Source organism: Lissotriton vulgaris, chromosome 1_1 (genome assembly GCF_964263255.1).
Source record: "Lissotriton vulgaris chromosome 1_1, aLisVul1.2, whole genome shotgun sequence".
In the NCBI taxonomy this organism is placed as follows: Eukaryota; Metazoa; Chordata; class Amphibia; order Caudata; family Salamandridae; genus Lissotriton; species Lissotriton vulgaris.
In genome coordinates, this window is record NC_141685.1 from 768,640,185 (window position 1) to 768,657,436 (window position 17,252).

The following is a 17,252-nucleotide window of genomic DNA, read 5'->3' on the forward strand; positions in this document are numbered from 1 at the left end:
CACTGGGGGCACCGGGTCCAAATTTAGTCCTCGGTTGTCTGCCCATCTTTTCCAGATTTTGGGGTGCTTTTGTGGGCAACCCCTGGCTTGAATATTGGGATCTCTAACCCCATGCAACAAGTCCAGCCCATTCTTCCATGACGAGAGAGAAGATGGAGCCGTTGCCTTCCACAGCCTTACTACATTCCTTTTACCCAATGTCAGCTCCAACAATAACAGGTGCCTCTTCTATACTTTACCTCCTATGCCCTCCGTGATATGTAAAATTGCCAATCTTATTGAAGAGGGGAGCTCCCACCCCAACACTTCTGCAAGACTGGCCAGAACCAGTCTCCAAACTTTTGTGAGTACTGTACAATGCCAAATTTTCTGTATTTTGGACCCCTCCTCCCGGCCACACCGCCGGCATATAGGGGATGACTCTAAGCCTGCCCTCCACAGCCAGATCCTGGTATACTAAACCCGGTGGAGGTATTTAAATGTATAAATATGGAGTGGTATTGCTATCACTGCTCCCCTAGGGAAGGACAGTCTTTCCATCAATCATCGCCGTCTATTTATCGAATATCAACATCCCATGCTTCTCTAAGTTTATCCAATGTAGTGAAGCTATTGGACACCAGTGACTGATAGATCTTCGAGATTTTATGGTTCTGCAAATGGCCCATGAAGACCCTGGCTTCAATCAGACTGAATTTGTGAATAGCCTCTAACCCTGACATACTAGGATAAATCGCATGCCAAAATTGGAGGTATTTATAAAATGTAGTTTTTGGCATCTGGTACTCTTGTTGAAGATCTTGGAATGATTTCAGAACCAAGCTTCGCAATACGTCTCCTAATGTGTACACTCCTATATTATCCCACCCTCCATGTCCGGATAATGCAGCTAGCTGCTGCAAATGACCGTTGTGGCACAGTGGGGTTTCCCCAGTAAATTTATTCCACCACTCCATCCTGCGGAGAGACTGTTTCCACACCTAGAATACCACCCGAGTGGCCGGCGTTAAAGAATTGCGTAGAGGCGCCAAATACAGTATGATATGTAGGGTGACTCTTGTATACACCTTCGCTCCACTGCATGAGCAGTGTCCTTCCTGTCCCCATACCACCATTCATTCGGCACCAAAAGATGCAATGCCATATAGTACGATGGCCATCCCCGCAATACGTCGACTGACAGCAAGTCCTCAGCGCCACTCTGGAGGCCCCTCCTGTCAACAGAAATTGACCCAGCGCTGCGTTCACATGGCAGAACCACATAGGGAGTATCTGATATGGATGGTTCTGCAATTGGTAGAGCAGGCCCAGCAATTACACCATTTTAAAACACGCACTGGCATAGCCATTCGGTCTAGCCTTTTTGGACCTTATAAGTGTTTATCAATGCAGTACATTATCCCCCACTGGCATGCCCACACACTCTTAACATCTTTGAATAACCGTACAAGTTTTTTTTCTTTATTTAAAGTCGATATGACAAAGGAGAAGGTGTGGCGTAACGGCCAAAGCAGCCAACTTTGGAGTGGAGGTGACGATGTCCGAGCCTCCTCGTTGGCTCAACAACCTGTGATTCTGAGCAAATCACTTTTCTCCCCATGCCCCCCGTCTAAAACAAGTTGAGCTATTTACATATATATGTAAAGTAAAAGTGGGCTGTTCATAAGTGATTAAAGGCACGCTGTCATGCTCTATCGGGAGATGGGAAGGGTCTGCTATAGAGGAAATCCAGAAAAGGGGGTGGTGATGAACAGAGTGTATGAATTAAGCCGACCACTCTTACCCAGTCCAAAGATCAGGGCTTGATCCATCACCGTTTTTTAGCTCACTGCACCATCCCAGCTCAGAACCTGGCTATATGCAAATTAGTCTGTCCCTGGCCCAGTGCATCATGGGAACAGGGCAGACCAAACTACCAAGCCAATTCTTATACTGGGAAGGAAACAAGCTTCCGGGGACCGGTTTCTGGCATTTCAGCCGTCTTCGGCCCGGCTTGCTTGAATCCTGATGGTGCAGTGAGCAAGGGACTCATGTCTGAGTATACCCTTCCACGCTTATGGTGGACAAAATGATTCAGAAAAGGGGGTGGTGATGAACAGAGTATCTGAATTAAGCAGACCACTCTTACCCAGTCCAAAGATCAGGGCTTGATCCATCACCGTTTTTTAGCTCACTGCACCATCCCAGCTCAGAACCTGGCTATATGCAAATTAGTCTGTCCCTGGCCCAGGTCATCATGGGAACAGGGCAGACCAAACTACCAAGCCAATTCTTATACTGGGAAGGAAACAAGCTTCCGGGGACCGGTTTCTGGCATTTCAGCCGTCTTCGGCCCGGCTTGCTTGAATCCTGATGGTGCAGTGAGCAAGGGACTCATGTCTGAGTATACCTTTCCACGCTTATGGTGGACAAAATGATTCAGAAAAGGGGGTGGTGATGAACAGAGTGTCTGAATTAAGCAGACCACTCTTACCCAGTCCAAAGATCAGAGCTTGATCCATCACCGTTTTTTAGCTCACTGCACCATCCCAGCTCAGAACATGGCTATATGCAAATTAGTCTGTCCCTGGCCCAGTGCATCATGGGAAAAGAGCAGACCAAACTACCAAGCCAATTCTTATACTGGGAAGGAAACAAGCTTCCGGGGACCGGTTTCTGGCATTTCAGCCGTCTTCGGCCCGGCTTGCTTGAATCCTGATGGTGCAGTGAGCAAGGGACTCATGTCTGAGTATACCCTTCCACGCTTATGGTGGACAAAATGATTCAGAAAAGGGGGTGGTGATGAACAGAGTGTCTGAATTAAGCAGACCACTCTTACCCAGTCCAAAGATCAGGGCTTGATCCATCACCGCTTTTTAGCTCACTGCACCATCCCAGCTCAGAACCTGGCTATATGCAAATTAGTCTGTCCCTGACCCAGTGCATCATGGGAACAGGGCAGACCAAACTACCAAGCCAATTCTTATACTGGGAAGGAAACAAGCTTCCGGGGACCGGTTTCTGGCATTTCAGCCGTCTTCGACCCGGCTTGCTTGAATCCTGATGGTGCAGTGAGCAAGGGACTCATGTCTGAGTATACCCTTCCACGCTTATGGTGGACAAAATGATTCAGAAAAGGGGGTGGTGATGAACAGAGTGTCTGAATTAAGCAGACCACTCTTACCCAGTCCAAAGATCAGGGCTTGATCCATCACCGTTTTTTAGCTCACTGCACCATCTCAGCTCAGAACCTGGCTATATGCAAATTAGTCTGTCCCTGGCCCATTGCATCATGGGAACAGGGCAGACCAAACTACCAAGCCAATTCTTATACTGGGAAGGAAACAAGCTTCCGGGGACCGGTTTCTGGCATTTCAGCCATCTTCGGCCCGGCTTGCTTGAATCCTGATGGTGCAGTGAGCACGGGACTCATGTCTGAGTATTCCCTTCCAAGCTTATGGTGGACAAAATGATTCAGAAAAGAGGGTGGTGATGAACAGAGTGTCTGAATTAAGCAGACCACTCTTACCCAGTCCAAAGATCAGGGCTTGATCCATCACCGTTTTTTAGCTCACTGCACCATCCCAGCTCAGAACCTGGCTATATGCAAATTAGTCTGTCCCTGGCCCATTGCATCATGGGAACAGGGCAGACCAAACTACCAAGCCAATTCTTATACTGGGAAGGAAACAAGCTTCCGGGGACCGGTTTCTGGCATTTCAGCCATCTTCGGCCCGGCTTGCTTGAATCCTGATGGTGCAGTGAGCAAGGGACTCATGTCTGAGTATACCCTTCCACGCTTATGGTAGACAAAATGATTCAGAAAAGGGGGTGGTGATGAACAGAGTGTCTGAATTAAGCAGACCACTCTTACCCAGTCCAAAGATCAGGGCTTGATCCATCACCGTTTTTTAGCTCACTGCACCATCCCAGCTCAGAACCTGGCTATATGCAAATTAGTCTGTCCCTGGCCCAGTGCATCATGGGAACAGGGCAGACCAAATTACCAAGCCAATTCTTATACTGGGAAGGAAACAAGCTTCCGGGGACCGGTTTCTGGCATTTCAGCCGTCTTCGGCCCGGCTTGCTTGAATCCTGATGGTGCAGTGAGCAAGGGACTCATGTCTGAGTATACCCTTCCACGCTTATGGTGGACAAAATGATTCAGAAAAGGGGGTGGTGATGAACAGAGTGTCTGAATTAAGCAGACCACTCTTACCCAGTCCAAAGATCAGGGCTTGATCCATCACCGATTTTTAGCTCACTGCACCATCCCAGCTCAGAACCTGGCTATATGCAAATTAGTCTGTCCCTGGCCCAGTGCATCATGGGAACAGGGCAGACCAAACTACCAAGCCAATTCTTATACTGGGAAGAAAACAAGCTTCCGGGGACCGGTTTCTGGCATTTCAGCCGTCTTCGGCCCGGCTTGCTTGAATCCTGATGGTGCAGTGAGCAAGGGACTCATGTCTGAGTATACCCTTCCACGCTTATGGTGGACAAAATGATTCAGAAAAGGGGGTGGTGATGAACAGAGTGTCTGAATTAAGCAGGCCACTCTTACCCAGTCCAAAGATCAGGGCTTGATCCATCACCGATTTTTAGCTCACTGCACCATTCCAGCTCAGAACCTGGCTGTATGCAAATTAGTCTGTCCCTGGCCCAGTGCATCATGGGAACAGGGCAGACCAAACTACCAAGCCAATTCTTATACTGGGAAGGAAACAAGCTTCCGGGGACCGGTTTCTGGCATTTCAGCCGTCTTCGGCCCGGCTTGCTTGAATCTAGATGGTGCAGTGAACAAGGGACTCATGTCTGAGAATACCCTTCCACGCTTATGGTGGACAAAATGATTCAGAATCATTTTGTCCACCATAAGCGTGGAAGGGTATACTCAGATGTCTGTCCCTTGCTCATTGCACCATCAGGATTCAAGCAAGCCGGGCCGACGACGGCTGAAATGCCAGAAACCGGTCCCCGTAAGCTTGTTTCCTTCCCAGTATAAGAATTGGCTTGGTAGTTTGGTTTGCCCTGTTCCCATCATGCACTGGGACAGGAACAGGCTAATTTGCATGTAGCCAGGTTCTGAGCTGGGATGGTGCAGTGAGCTAAAAAACTGTGATGGATCAAGCCCTGATCTTTGGACTGGGTAAGAGTGGTCTGCTTAATTCAGACACTCTGTTCATCACCACCCCCTTTTCTGAATCATTTTGTCCATCATAAGCGTGGAAGGGTATACTCAGATGTGAGTCCCTTGCTCATTGCACCATCAGGATTCAAGCAAGCCAGGCAGACGACGGCTGAAATGCCAGAAACCGGTCCCCGGAAGCTTGTTTCCTTCCCAGTATAAGAATTGGCTTGGTAGTTTGGTTTGCCCTGTTCCCATCATGCACTGGGACAGGAACAGACTAATTTGCATGTAGCCAGGTTCTGAGCTGGGATGGTGCAGTGAGCTAAAAAACGGTGATGGATGAAGCCCTGATCTTTGGACTGGGTAAGAGTGGTCTGCTTAATTCAGACACTCTGTTCATCACCACCCCCTTTTCTGAATCATTTTGTCCACCATAAGCGTGGAAGGGTATACTCAGATGTGAGTCCCTTGCTCATTGCACCATCAGGATTCAAGCAAGCCGGGCCGACGCCGGCTAAAATGCCAGAAACCGGTCCCCGGAAGCTTGTTTCCTTCCCAGTATAAGAATTGGCTTGGTAGTTTGGTTTGCCCTGTTCCCATCATGCACTGGGCCAGGAACAGACTAATTTGCATGTAGCCAGGTTCTGAGGTGGGATGGTGCAGTGAGCTAAAAAACGGTGATGGATCAAGCACTGATCTTTGGACTGTGTAAGAGTGGTCTGCTTAATTCAGACACTCTGTTCATCACCACCCCCTTTTCTGAATCATTTTGTCAACCATAAGCGTGGAAGGGTATACTCAGATGTGAGTCCCTTGCTCATTGCACCATCAGGATTCAAGCAAGCCGGGCCGATGACGGCTGAAATGCCAGAAACCGGTCCCCAGAAGCTTGTATCCTTCCCAGTATAAGAATTGGCTTGGTAGTTTGGTTTGCCCTGTTCCCATCATGCACTGGGACAGGAACAGACTAATTTGCATGTAGCCAGGTTCTGAGCTGGGATGGTGCAGTGAGCTAAAAAACGGTGATGGATCAAGCCTGATATTTGGACTGGGTAAGAGTGGTCTGCTTAATTCAGACACTCTGTTCATCACCACCCCCTTTTCTGAATCATTTTGTCCACCATAAGCGTGGACGGGTATACTCAGATGTGAGTCCCTTGCTCATTGCACCATCAGGATTCAAGCAAGCCGGGCCGATGACGGCTGAAATGCCAGAAACCGGTCCCCGGAAGCTTGTTTCCTTCCCAGTATAAGAATTGGCTTGGTAGTTTGGTTTGCCCTGCTCCCATCATGCACTGGGACAGGAACAGATTAATTTGCATGTAGCCAGGTTCTGAGCTGGGATGGTGCAGTGAGCTAAAAAAACGGTGATGGATCAAGCCCTGATCTTTGGACTGGGTAAGAGTGGTCTGCTTAATTCAGACACTCTGTTCATCACCACCCCCTTTTCTGAATCATTTTGTCCACCATGAGCGTGCAAGGGTATACTCAGATGTGAGTCCCTTGCTCATTGCACCATCAGGATTCAAGCAAGCCGGGACGACGACGGCTGAAATGCTAGAAACCGGTCCCCGGAAGCTTGTTTCCTTCCCAGTATAAGAATTGGCTTGGTAGTTGGGTTTGCCCTGTTCCCATCATGCACTGGGCCAGGAACAGACTAATTTGCATGTAGCCAGGTTCTGAGCTGGGATGGTGCAGTGAGCTAAAAAACGGTGATGGATCAAGCCCTGATCTTTGGACTGGGTAAGAGTGGTCTGCTTAATTCAGACACTCTGTTCATCACCACCCCCTTTTCTGAATCATTTTGTCCACCATAAGCGTGGAAGGGTATACTCAGATGTGAGTCCCTTGCTCATTGCACCATCAGGATTCAAGCAAGCCGGGCCGACGACGGCTGAAATGCCAGAAACCGGTCCCCGGAAGCTCATTTCCTTCCCAGTATAAGAATTGGCTTGGTAGTTTGGTTTGCCCTGTTCCCATCATGCACTGGGACAGGAACAGACTAATTTGCATGTAGCCAGGTTCTGAGCTGGGATGGTGCAGTGAGCTAAAAAACGGTGATGGATCAAGCCCTGATCTTTGGACTGGGTAAGAGTGGTCTGCTTAATTCAGACACTCTGTTCATCACCACCCCCTTTTCTGAAACATTTTGTCCACCATAAGCGTGTAAGGGTATACTCAGATGTGAGTCCCTTGCTCATTGCACCATCAGGATTCAAGCAAGCCGGGCCGACGGCGGCTGAAATGCCAGAAACAAGTCCTCGGAAGCTTGTTTCCTTCCCAGTATAAGAATTGGCTTGGTAGTTTGGTTTGCCCTGTTCCCATCATGCACTAGGACAGGAACAGACTCGTTTGCATGTAGCCAGGTTCTGAGCTGGGATGGTGCAGTGAGCTAAAAAACGGTGATGGATCAAGCCCTGATCTTTGGACTGGGTAAGAGTGGTCTGCTTAATTCAGACACTCTGTTCATCACCACCCCCTTTTCTGAATCATTTTGTCCACCATAAGCGTGGAAGGGTATACTCAGATGTGAGTCCCTTGCTCATTGAACCATCAGGATTCAAGCAAGCCGGGCCGACGAGGGCTGAAATGCCAGAAACCGGTCCCCGGAAGCTTGTTTCCTTCCCAGTATAAGAATTGGCTTGGTAGTTTGGTTTGCCCTGTTCCCATCATGCACTGGGACAGGAACAGACTAATTAGCATGTAGCCAGGTTCTGAGCTGGGATGGTGCAGTGAGCTAAAAAACGGTGATGGATCAAGCCCTGATCTTTGGACTGGGTAAGATTGGTCTGCTTAATTCAGACACTCTGTTCATCACCACCCCCTTTTCTGAATCATTTTGTCCACCATAAGCGTGGAAGGGTATACTCAGATGTGATTCCCTTGCTCATTGCACCATCAGGATTCAAGCAAGCCGGGCCGACGACGGCTGAAATGCCAGAAACCGGTCCCCGGAAGCTTGTTTCCTTCCCAGTATAAGAATTGTCTTGGTAGTTTGGTTTGCCCTGTTCCCATCATGCACTGGGCCAGGAACAGACTAATTTGCATGTAGCCAGGTTCTGAGCTGGGATGGTGCAGTGAGCTAAAAAACGGTGATGGATCAAGCCCTGATCTTTGGACTGGGTAAGAGTGGTCTGCTTAATTCAGACACTCTGTTCATCACCACCCCCTTTTCTGAATCATTTTGTCCACCATAAGCGTGGAAGGGTATACTCAGATGTGAGTCCCTTGCTCATTGCACCATCAGGATTCAAGCAAGCCGGGCCGATGACGGCTGAAATGCCAGAAACCGGTCCCCGGAAGCTTGTTTCCTTCCCAGTATAAGAATTGGCTTGGTAGTTTGGTTTGCCCTGCTCCCATCATGCACTGGGACAGGAACAGATTAATTTGCATGTAGCCAGGTTCTGAGCTGGGATGGTGCAGTGAGCTAAAAAAACGGTGATGGATCAAGCCCTGATCTTTGGACTGGGTAAGAGTGGTCTGCTTAATTCAGACACTCTGTTCATCACCACCCCCTTTTCTGAATCATTTTGTCCACCATAAGCGTGCAAGGGTATACTCAGATGTGAGTCCCTTGCTCATTGCACCATCAGGATTCAAGCAAGCCGGGACGACGACGGCTGAAATGCTAGAAACCGGTCCCCGGAAGCTTGTTTCCTTCCCAGTATAAGAATTGGCTTGGTAGTTGGGTTTGCCCTGTTCCCATCATGCACTGGGCCAGGAACAGACTAATTTGCATGTAGCCAGGTTCTGAGCTGGGATGGCGCAGTGAGCTAAAAAACGGTGATGGATCAAGCCCTGATCTTTGGACTGGGTAAGAGTGGTCTGCTTAATTCAGACACTCTGTTCATCACCACCCCCTTTTCTGAATCATTTTGTCCACCATAAGCGTGGAAGGGTATACTCAGATGTGAGTCCCTTGCTCATTGCACCATCAGGATTCAAGCAAGCCGGGCCGACGACGGCTGAAATGCCAGAAACCGGTCCCCGGAAGCTCATTTCCTTCCCAGTATAAGAATTGGCTTGGTAGTTTGGTTTGCCCTGTTCCCATCATGCACTGGGACAGGAACAGACTAATTTGCATGTAGCCAGGTTCTGAGCTGGGATGGTGCAGTGAGCTAAAAAACGGTGATGGATCAAGCCCTGATCTTTGGACTGGGTAAGAGTGGTCTGCTTAATTCAGACACTCTGTTCATCACCACCCCCTTTTCTGAAACATTTTGTCCACCATAAGCGTGTAAGGGTATACTCAGATGTGAGTCCCTTGCTCATTGCACCATCAGGATTCAAGCAAGCCGGGCCGACGGCGGCTGAAATGCCAGAAACAAGTCCTCGGAAGCTTGTTTCCTTCCCAGTATAAGAATTGGCTTGGTAGTTTGGTTTGCCCTGTTCCCATCATGCACTAGGACAGGAACAGACTCGTTTGCATGTAGCCAGGTTCTGAGCTGGGATGGTGCAGTGAGCTAAAAAACGGTGATGGATCAAGCCCTGATCTTTGGACTGGGTAAGAGTGGTCTGCTTAATTCAGACACTCTGTTCATCACCACCCCCTTTTCTGAATCATTTTGTCCACCATAAGCGTGGAAGGGTATACTCAGATGTGAGTCCCTTGCTCATTGAACCATCAGGATTCAAGCAAGCCGGGCCGACGAGGGCTGAAATGCCAGAAACCGGTCCCCGGAAGCTTGTTTCCTTCCCAGTATAAGAATTGGCTTGGTAGTTTGGTTTGCCCTGTTCCCATCATGCACTGGGACAGGAACAGACTAATTAGCATGTAGCCAGGTTCTGAGCTGGGATGGTGCAGTGAGCTAAAAAACGGTGATGGATCAAGCCCTGATCTTTGGACTGGGTAAGATTGGTCTGCTTAATTCAGACACTCTGTTCATCACCACCCCCTTTTCTGAATCATTTTGTCCACCATAAGCGTGGAAGGGTATACTCAGATGTGATTCCCTTGCTCATTGCACCATCAGGATTCAAGCAAGCCGGGCCGACGACGGCTGAAATGCCAGAAACCGGTCCCCGGAAGCTTGTTTCCTTCCCAGTATAAGAATTGTCTTGGTAGTTTGGTTTGCCCTGTTCCCATCATGCAGTGGGCCAGGAACAGACTAATTTGCATGTAGCCAGGTTCTGAGCTGGGATGGTGCAGTGAGCTAAAAAACGGTGATGGATCAAGCCCTGATCTTTGGACTGGGTAAGAGTGGTCTGCTTAATTCAGACACTCTGTTCATCACCACCCCCTTTTCTGAATCATTTTGTCCACCATAAGCGTGGAAGGGTATACTCAGATGTGAGTCCCTTGCTCATTGCACCATCAGGATTCAAGCAAGCCGGGCCGACGACGGCTGAAATGCCAGAAACCGGTCCCCGGAAGCTTGTTTCCTTCCCAGTATAAGAATTGGCTTGGTAGTTTGGTTTGCCCTGTTCCCATCATGCACTGGGCCAGGAACAGACTAATTTGCATGTAGCCAGGTTCTGAGCTGGGATGGTGCAGTGAGTTAAAAAACGGTGATGGATCAAGCCCTGATCTTTGGACTGGGTAAGAGTGGTCTGCTTAATTCAGACACTCTGTTCATCACCACCCCCTTTTCTGAATCATTTTGTCCACCATAAGCGTGGAAGGGTATACTCAGATGTGCGTCCCTTGCTCATTGCACCATCAGGATTCAAGCAAGCCGGGCCGACGACGGCTGAAATGCCAGAAACCGGTCCCCGGAAGCTTGTTTCCTTCCCAGTATAAGAATTGCCTTGGTAGTTTGGTTTGCCCTGTTCCCATCATGCACTGGGACAGGAACAGACTCATTTGCATGTAGCCAGGTTCTGAGCTGGGATGGCGCAGTGAGCTAAAAAACAGTGATGGATCAAGCCCTGATCTTTGGACTGGGTAAGAGTGGTCTGCTTAATTCAGACACTCTGTTCATCACCACCCCCTTTTCTGAATCATTTTGTCAACCATACGCGTGGAAGGGTATACTCAGATGAGAGTCCCTTGCTCATTGCACCATCCGGATTCAAGCAAGCCGGGCCGACGATGGCTGAAATGCCAGAAACCGGTCCCTGGAAGCTTGTTTCCTTCCCAGTATAAGAATTGGCTTGGTAGTTTGGTTTGCCCTGTTCCCATCATGCACTGGGACAGGAACAGACTAATTTGCATGTAGCCAGGTTCTGAGCTGGGATGGTGCAGTGAGCTAAAAAACGGTGATGGATCAAGCCCTGATCTTTGGACTGGGAAAGAGTGGTCTGCTTAATTCAGACACTCTGTTCATCACCACCCCCTTTTCTGAATCATTTTGTCCACCATAAGCGTGGAAGGGTATACTCAGATGTGAGTCCCTTCCTCATTGCACCATCAGGATTCAAGCAAGCCGGGCCGAGGACGGCTGAAATGCCAGAAACCGGTCCCCGGAAGCTTGTTTCCTTCCCAGTATAAGAATTGGCTTGGTAGTTTGGTTTGCCATGTTCCCATCATGCACTGGGCCAGGAACAGACTAATTTGCATGTAGCCAGGTTCTGAGCTGGGATGGTGCAGTGAGCTAAAAAACGGTGATGGATCAAGCCCTGATCTTTGGACTGGGTAAGAGTTGTCTGCTTAATTCAGACACTCTGTTCATCACCACCCCCTTTTCTGAATCATTTTGTCCACCATAAGCGTGGAAGGGTATACTCAGATGTGAGTCCCTTGCTCATTGCACCATCAGGATTCAAGCAAGCCGGGCCGACGACGGCTGAAATGCCAGAAACCGGTCCCCGGAAGCTTGTTTCCTTCCCAGTATAAAAATTGGCTTGGTAGTTTCGTTTGCCCTGTTCACATCATGCACTGGGACAGGAACAGACTAATTTGCATGTAGCCAGGTTCTGAGCTGGGATGGTGCAGTGAGCTAAAAAACGGTGATGGATCAAGCCCTGATCTTTGGACTGGGTAAGAGTGGTCTTCTTAATTCAGACACTATGTTCATCACCACCCCCTTTTCTGAATCATTTTGTCCACCATAAGCGTGGAAGGGTATACTCAGATGTGAGACCCTTGCTCATTGCACCATCAGGATTCAAGCAAGCCGGGCCGACGACGGCTGAAATGCCAGAAACCGGTCCCTGGAAGCTTGTTTCCTTCCCAGTATAAGAATTGGCTTGGTAGTTTGGTTTGCCCTGTTCCCATCATGCACTCGGACAGGAACAGACTAATTTGGATGTAGCCAGGTTCTGAGCTGGGATGGTGCAGTGAGCTAAAAAACGGTGATGGATCAAACCCTGATCTTTGGACTGGGTAAGAGTGGTCTGCTTAATTCAGACACTCTGTTCATCACCACCCCCTTTTCTGAATCATTTTGTCCACCATAAGCGTGGAAGGGTATACTCAGATGTGAGTCCCTTGCTCATTGCACCATAAGGATTCAAGCATGCCGGGCCGAGGACGGCTGAAATGCCAGAAACCGGTCCCCGGAAGCTTGTTTCCTTCCCAGTATAAGAATTGGCTTGGTAGTTTGGTTTGCCCTGTTCCCATCATGCACTGGGCCAGGAACAGACTAATTTGCATGTAGCCAGGTTCTGAGCTGGGATGGTGCAGTGAGCTAAAAAACGGTGATGGATCAAGCCCTGATCTTTGGACTGGGTAAGAGTGGTCTGCTTAATTCAGACACTCTGTTCATCACCACCCCCTTTTCTGAATCATTTTGTCCACCATAAGCGTGGAAGGGTATACTCAGATGTGAGTCCCTTGCTCATTGAACCATCAGGATTCAAGCAAGCCGGGCCGACGAGGGCTGAAATGCCAGAAACCGGTCCCCGGAAGCTTGTTTCCTTCCCAGTATAAGAATTGGCTTGGTAGTTTGGTTTGCCCTGTTCCCATCATGCACTGGGACAGGAACAGACTAATTAGCATGTAGCCAGGTTCTGAGCTGGGATGGTGCAGTGAGCTAAAAAACGGTGATGGATCAAGCCCTGATCTTTGGACTGGGTAAGAGTGGTCTGCTTAATTCAGACACTCTGTTCATCACCACCCCCTTTTCTGAATCATTTTGTCCACCATAAGCGTGGAAGGGTATACTCAGATGTGATTCCCTTGCTCATTGCACCATCAGGATTCAAGCAAGCCGGGCCGACGACGGCTGAAATGCCAGAAACCGGTCCCCGGAAGCTTGTTTCCTTCCCAGTATAAGAATTGTCTTGGTAGTTTGGTTTGCCCTGTTCCCATCATGGACTGGGCCAGGAACAGACTAATTTGCATGTAGCCAGGTTCTGAGCTGGGATGGTGCAGTGAGCTAAAAAACGGTGATGGATCAAGCCCTGATCTTTGGACTGGGTAAGAGTGGTCTGCTTAATTCAGACACTCTGTTCATCACCACCCCCTTTTCTGAATCATTTTGTCCACCATAAGCGTGGAAGGGTATACTCAGATGTGAGTCCCTTGCTCATTGCACCATCAGGATTCAAGCAAGCCGGGCCGACGACGGCTGAAATGCCAGAAACCGGTCCCCGGAAGCTTGTTTCCTTCCCAGTATAAGAATTGGCTTGGTAGTTTGGTTTGCCCTGTTCCCATCATGCACTGGGCCAGGAACAGACTAATTTGCATGTAGCCAGGTTCTGAGCTGGGATGGTGCAGTGAGTTAAAAAACGGTGATGGATCAAGCCCTGATCTTTGGACTGGGTAAGAGTGGTCTGCTTAATTCAGACGCTCTGTTCATCACCACCCCCTTTTCTGAATCATTTTGTCCACCATAAGCGTGGAAGGGTATACTCAGATGTGAGTCCCTTGCTCATTGCACCATCAGGATTCAAGCAAGCCGGGCCGACGACGGCTGAAATGCCAGAAACCGGTCCCCGGAAGCTTGTTTCCTTCCCAGTATAAGAATTGGCTTGGTAGTTTGGTTTGCCCTGTTCCCATCATGCACTGGGACAGGAACAGACTAATTTGCATGTAGCCAGGTTCTGAGCTGGGATGGCGCAGTGAGCTAAAAAACAGTGATGGATCAAGCCCTGATCTTTGGACTGGGTAAGAGTGGTCTGCTTAATTCAGACACTCTGTTCATCATCACCCCCTTTTCTGAATCATTTTGTCAACCATACGCGTGGAAGGGTATACTCAGATGAGAGTCCCTTGCTCATTGCACCATCCGGATTCAAGCAAGCCGGGCCGACGATGGCTGAAATGCCAGAAACCGGTCCCTGGAAGCTTGTTTCCTTCCCAGTATAAGAATTGGCTTGGTAGTTTGGTTTGCCCTGTTCCCATCATGCACTGGGACAGGAACAGACTAATTTGCATGTAGCCAGGTTCTGAGCTGGGATGGTGCAGTGAGCTAAAAAACGGTGATGGATCAAGCCCTGATCTTTGGACTGGGTAAGAGTGGTCTGCTTAATTCAGACACTCTGTTCATCACCACCCCCTTTTCTGAATCATTTTGTCCACCATAAGCGTGGAAGGGTATACTCAGATGTGAGTCCCTTCCTCATTGCACCATCAGGATTCAAGCAAGCCGGGCCGAGGATGGCTGAAATGCCAGAAACCGGTCCCCGGAAGCTTGTTTCCTTCCCAGTATAAGAATTGGCTTGGTAGTTTGGTTTGCCCTGTTCCCATCATGCACTGGGCCAGGAACAGACTAATTTGCATGTAGCCAGGTTCTGAGCTGGGATGGTGCAGTGAGCTAAAAAACGGTGATGGATCAAGCCCTGATCTTTGGACTGGGTAAAAGTTGTCTGCTTAATTCAGACACTCTGTTCATCACCACCCCCTTTTCTGAATCATTTTGTCCACCAAAAGCGTGGAAGGGTATACTCAGATGTGAGTCCCTTGCTCATTGCACCATCAGGATTCAAGCAAGCCGGGCCGACGACGGCTGAAATGCCAGAAACCGGTCCCCGGAAGCTTGTTTCCTTCCCAGTATAAAAATTGGCTTGGTAGTTTCGTTTGCCCTGTTCACATCATGCACTGGGACAGGAACAGACTAATTTGCATGTAGCCAGGTTCTGAGCTGGGATGGTGCAGTGAGCTAAAAAACGGTGATGGATCAAGCCCTGATCTTTGGACTGGGTAAGAGTGGTCTTCTTAATTCAGACACTATGTTCATCACCACCCCCTTTTCTGAATCATTTTGTCCACCATAAGCGTGGAAGGGTATACTCAGATGTGAGACCCTTGCTCATTGCACCATCAGGATTCAAGCAAGCCGGGCCGACGACGGCTGAAATGCCAGAAACCGGTCCCTGGAAGCTTGTTTCCTTCCCAGTATAAGAATTGGCTTGGTAGTTTGGTTTGCCCTGTTCCCATCATGCACTCGGACAGGAACAGACTAATTTGGATGTAGCCAGGTTCTGAGATGGGATGGTGCAGTGAGCTAAAAAACGGTGATGGATCAAACCCTGATCTTTGGACTGGGTAAGAGTGGTCTGCTTAATTCAGACACTCTGTTCATCACCACCCCCTTTTCTGAATCATTTTGTCCACCATAAGCGTGGAAGGGTATACTCAGATGTGAGTCCCTTGCTCATTGCACCATAAGGATTCAAGCATGCCGGGCCGAGGACGGCTGAAATGCCAGAAACCGGTCCCCGGAAGCTTGTTTCCTTCCCAGTATAAGAATTGGCTTGGTAGTTTGGTTTGCCCTGTTCCCATCATGCACTGGGCCAGGAACAGACTAATTTGCATGTAGCCAGGTTCTGAGCTGGGATGGTGCAGTGAGCTAAAAAACGGTGATGGATCAAGCCCTGATCTTTGGACTGGGTAAGAGTGGTCTGCTTAATTCAGACACTCTGTTCATCACCACCCCCTTTTCTGAATCATTTTGTCCACCATAAGCGTGGAAGGGTATACTCAGATGTGAGTCCCTTGCTCATTGCACCATCAGGATTCAAGCAAGCCGGGCCGATGACGGCTGAAATGCCAGAAACCGGTCCCCGGAAGCTTGTTTCCTTCCCAGTATAAGAATTTGCTTGGTAGTTTGGTTTGCCCTGTTCCCATCATGCACTTGGACAGGAACAGACTAATTTGCATGTAGCCAGGTTCTGAGCTGGGATGGTGCAGTGAGCTAAAAAACGGTGATGGATCAAGCCCTGATCTTTCGACTGGGTAAGAGTGGTCTGTTTAACTCAGACACTCTGTTCATCACCACCCCCTTTTCTGAATCATTTTGTCCACCATAAGCGTGGAAGGGTATACTCAGATGTGAGTCCCTTGCCCATTGCACCATCAGGATTCAAGCAAGCCGGGCCGACGACGGCTGAAATGCCAGAAACCGGTCCCCGGAAGCTTGTTTCCCTCCCAGTATAAGAATTGGCTTGGTAGTTTGGTTTGCCCTGTTCCCATCATGCCCTGGGACAGGAACAGACTAATTTGCATGTAGCCAGGTTCTGAGCTGGGATGGTGCAGTGAGCTAAAAAACGGTGATGGATCAAGCCCTGATCTTTGGACTGGGTAAGAGTGGTCTGCTTAATTCAGACACTCTGTTCATCACCACCCCCTTTTCTGAATCATTTTGTCCACCATAAGCGTGGAAGGATATACTCAGATGTGAGTCCCTTGCTCATTGCACCATCAGGATTCAAGCAAGCCGGGCCGACGACGGCTGAAATGCCAGAAACCGGTCCCCAGAAGCTTGTTTCCTTCCCAGTATAAAAATTGGCTTGGTAGTTTGGTTTGCCCTGTTCACATCATGCACTGGGACAGGAACAGACTAATCTGCATGTAGCCAGGTTCTGAGCTGGGATGGTGCAGTGAGCTAAAAAATGGTGATGGATCAAGCCCTGATCTTTGGACTGGGTAAGAGTGGTCTGCTTAATTCAGACACTCTGTTCCTCACCACCCCCTTTTCTGAATCATTTTGTCCACCATAAGCGTGGAAGGGTATAATCAGATGTGAGTCCCTTGCTCATTGCACCATCAGGATTCAAGGAAGCCGGGCCGACGACGGCTGAAATGCCAGAAACCGGTCCCCGGAAGCTTGTTTCCTTCCCAGTATAAGAATTGGCTTGGTAGTTTGGTTTGCCCTGTTCCCATCATACACTGGGACAGGAACAGACTAATTTGCATGTAGCCAGGTTCTGAGCTGGGATGGTGCAGTGAGCTAAAAAACGGTGATGGATCAATCCCTGAACTTTGGACTGAGTAAGAGTGGTCTGCTTAATTCAGACACTCTGTTCATCACCACCCCCT